The sequence below is a fragment of the Zingiber officinale genome, chromosome 10A, assembly GCF_018446385.1.
Source record: "Zingiber officinale cultivar Zhangliang chromosome 10A, Zo_v1.1, whole genome shotgun sequence".
Classification (NCBI taxonomy): domain Eukaryota; kingdom Viridiplantae; phylum Streptophyta; class Magnoliopsida; order Zingiberales; family Zingiberaceae; genus Zingiber; species Zingiber officinale.
In genome coordinates, this window is record NC_056004.1 from 57,406,868 (window position 1) to 57,411,547 (window position 4,680).

Genomic DNA, 4,680 nt, shown 5'->3' on the forward strand with positions numbered 1-4,680 from the left:
GTGTCATATTAACTTGAGTAGGATTCAAAGGTTAATAGCCGATGGACCTTTGGGTTCATGGGTAGTGGAAAACTTTCCGACCTACGAGTCTTGCTTGGAAGGAAAAATTACCAAGAGGCATTTTAAGGCAAAGGTGTGGCGGAATGAAGGAATATGACTCTTATGGAAATGGTTAGATCAATGATGAGTTATTCAGAATTACCAAATTCGTTTTGGGGATATGCTCTAGAAATGGCGGCGTACATTTTGAACCTGGTACCTTCTAAGTCAATACCCTCTACTCCCACAGAATTGTGGAATGGGCGTAAGCCTAGTTTGAAACACATTCAGATTTGGGGTAGTCCAGCACATGTACTGAAGGGAGATGCTGATAAGTTGGAATCACGTACAGAAGTTCACTTGTTCATGGGATATCCTAGAGGAATGAAAGGTGGTTTGTTTTATAGTCCTAAAGATCAGAAGGTCATTGTTAGCACCAATGCCTGAATTTTAGAAGAGGACTATGTAATGAATCACAAGCCCATGAGTAAAATTATTCTTGAGGAAATGAGAGAGGACACTTCTACTTTAGTACCAACAGTACAAGATGAGATGCCACAAGTAACTGCAACACGTGTCACGAATGATGCACAATTACAGGTAGTGTCTCGTCGTAGTGGGAGGGTTGTTAGGCAACCTGATAAGATTCATGTTTTTGGGAGAGTCTTCGGACTTAATCCCTGGTGAACATGAAGCTGATCCCTGGACATATGATGAAGCACTCTAAGATAAAGATGCAGCATCTTGGCATAGTGCAATGAACTCTGAAATATAATCTATGCATTCTAATCAGGTCTGGGAGCTCGTAAAACCACCAAATGGTGTAAAAGCCATTGGATGTAAATGGGTCTACAAAAGAAAAAGAGGAACATACAGGAAGGTGGAAACCTTTAAAGTGAGGCTTGTTGCGAAGGGGTATACTCAGAAAGAGAGAATCGATTATGAGGAAACTTTTTCGTCGGTAGCCATGCTTAAGTCTATCCGGATTCTTTTATCTATTGCTGCTCATATGGATTATGAGGTTTGGCAAATGGATGTCAAGACAGCTTTTCTTAATGGAAGTCTTGAAGAAAACATCTATATGAAGCAACCAGAGGGATTCATTGCGAAGGGCAAAGAGCATCTTGTATGTAAGCTCAATCGGTCCATTTATGGACTGAAGGAAGCTTCGAGATCTTGGAACATCCGGTTAGGGTTGTAAACGAGTCAAGCCGAGCCGAGCCAAGATTTATAGTGTTCAGGATTGTTTGATAAGATTATCGAGCCGAGCTGAGCCTAAAATTAACCAAGCTTTTGAAATAACTGTTCAAGCTTGGCTTGGTTTATATTTTTTAAGATCGGGCTTAGTTTGAGCTTGAATCGAGCTTGGCTCGTTTAACTGGTATCGAGCTTTTAAACAAGCTTGAATCAAGCTTGGTTCGAATTCGAAACAAGCTCAGCTTGTTTAGGCATTAACAAGCTCGGCTTGTTTAGGCTCTAACAAGCTCGGCTTGTTTAACCATTACCAAGCTTTAAGTCAAGCTTGCTTGTTTGTTTAAAAAAATAATTATAAGTATTTGTTTGATAAGAACTTATTTGTTTATTTATAAGCTTAATAAAGCTTGTCATAAACTTTATTACTAAAAATTGGTAAGATAAATATTCTTTAATTATCATAATAAAGAAGTATTATTTATAAAAACTTTAAAAACTGCACCAAATAGGTAAATACTATCCATAATTCATAACTCAAATAAATAAACCACATGAGAATATAACTTGGTACCAAAACCACAAAACAATTATATAGAGTATCCAACTTCTAATTCATAACTTTAAAATAAGAAGTCATACTTCATTACAAAAATATCACTAAATTGCTACGTATCCAGAATGCATCTTTCCCATCTCCAAAGACCAAAGAGGCAAACACTCACCTTAACCCTTTCATCCTTTCTCATCCTAAAAAGAAAACAAAAAAAATCTACAATCAAGATTGCAGTGTCATTTTATACCATAGTGAGAGGCAAAGTATAAGGAGTTAATATAATTTAGTTCAATTACTTATATTAGCATACTAAATAAAGATTGTCAAGAAGGGATAGCATCAAAGTGAGTAAACAATATTAAAGAATCAATAATTTAATAAAAAATCATACCGTCAAAAACCATTGCTTTAGCATATGAAAATGGCTAAGATAAATTGTACTCCTTCACATCTTCCTTGTGATCCTATTCAAAATTAAAATATCATAAGTTAAATACTAAATTACAAACAAAAAGCATAAAAATAAATAATGAATTACCTTTTTCTTTCTTTTGATACCATAAAGATGATGAAACCAATCCTCACCACAAAGTAGAACTTGAACTGTTTCAACTCCTAATGAAGCACGATAATTATCGATCACCCTACCACCATCACTAAAAGCTGATTCTGAAGGAACAGTAGTAATGGGAATAGATAATATGTCACACGCCATCTTTGACAAAATTCGATATTTGAGATTATTTGTTTTCCACCACTCTAATGCATCAAAGTGAGTTTCATCATTTTGACATATATAAACACCATCATCTAAATAGATGTCTAATTCAGATTTGGCATATTGAACAGTATCAATATTTCTAATAAAATTATCATACTTTGACCGTCCTGTCACAATAGCTTTTCCTTTCTCATTATTTGCATTTGAAGTGGGGTCAAAACCATCACCATTTGAATCACCATTGAGATATTTGTTGGATTTTTTTTTTCATGTGTAGTGGCATATTCATTGTATAACTCATACAAACTATTCTTCACTAAAACAATTTGATTGGCACTAACTTCATGCTCATAAATTATAGAAAAAGCAAACTCAATAAGCTTCATTTTGTTCCTAGGATCTAAAATAGCAGCTATAGAGATTACCAAATTGCATCGACCCCAGTACTTATCAAATTTAGTCTTCATCTTTATAGTCATTGCTTGCATGAATGAACTCCCAATTAAAATTTGTTGATCTAGTATCTCTTTCACTTGCCAAAGTTCAGGAAGAAATAGATTTAAAGTAGGATATTCACTACCTGTAATACATATGAAATTGGATGGTTTAGTATCAAATAAATAAGTGGAGGTTAGGACTGTAAATAATCTGAGAGAATAACTAGATAAAAACATTCACATGAGTCTATTAAAATAAATATTTAACTAATTGAAATTGATACCTGAGATGATTTTTGTGAGTTCATTAAAAAGCTCCAAAAATGAACAAACTTCTTGAACATGAATTCAATCCTCTTCGCTTGGTAAATATTGATAATCAGAATCTCTTTGTTGATAATGAGGAAATACATCTTTGAACTCCAAAGCCGAGGCAAGCATGGCATAAGTAGCATTCCACCAAGTGCAACAATCCAAAATCAACTTTTTTGATGATAACCTCAATTGTTTGGTTATGTCAGAAAAAATGTGAAGGCATGCCTCAAAAGCTGAAATGTACTTTACATTTTCTCAAACATTTTCAGTTATACTCTGAATTTCAGATAATCCATCTTGAACTAAAATATTTAAAATATGAGCACAACATCTAACATGAAATAGTTGTCTATTTAAAGGAAGTTTCTTTTGGAACAAAAGATTTTCTCTTAAAATTCTTACTGCAGAATCATTATTAGAGGCATTATCAACAGTGATTGTCCACACTTTACTTTCTATACCCCATTCTTGCAAACATTTATATAAAGCATCATGTAAGACAATTCCAGTATGAGGAGGGGAACATTACAAAAATTTAAGATCCTCTTTTGCAATCTCCAATCAGAATCTATGAAATGACATGTTAAAATCACGTATTTGAGTTTCTGCCCTGATCTCCATAAATATGTTGTGATGCTAACTCTATTTGTATCTTTCAACATGGACTTGATCCTTTTTTTCTCCATCTCATAGCTCATTATACAATCTGCTTTAGTTGTTGCACGCGAAATACTTTGATAATTTGGAGTAGCCATTCTCATTAAGGCATTGAACAAATCATACTCAACAAAATTAAATGGTAACTCATGCACCATAATCATATGAGACATAACTTCTCTAATTCTCCCTTGATCATATTTGAAGTTTGTTAATTCACTCGTACTCATAGAAGTTGCAGTTTGAGTAAGATGAAGTTGTTTTTGACCCTTGTTCAATAAAATTTGGCGCCTTGTACAACTTTTTAGATGTCTAAACAATTTTGTTGTGGCACCATCCTTATTCTTTGAAAATAATTGGCAATAGTGGTTGCATTTGGCTTTTCTTATGCCATTAGCAAGATTAACTTCACTAAAGTCTTCCCAAACCTTTGAAGTCTTTTTTCATTTCTTTTTATCAAATGGACTATCCTTACTTTCTTCAACTTTTTTATCAATATTTGCCTCAATAATAGAAACATTTGTCTCCTCCATAGATGACAAAAGAAGATAAAAACCCTAAGTAAACCCAAACAAATGATATTGAAAATTTGTCACTAATTATAACAAAAGTGAACTAATGATATCATATAGAGTTAATGAGACATATCAAACTTAATTAAACAAAACAATGGAGTAGCCATTGAAAAAAGAAGAAAAAAATAAAAATTACCAATCTTTTATGGAGAAAGACAAAGTGCTATTGGAAGGAGCAAGGTAGATCGC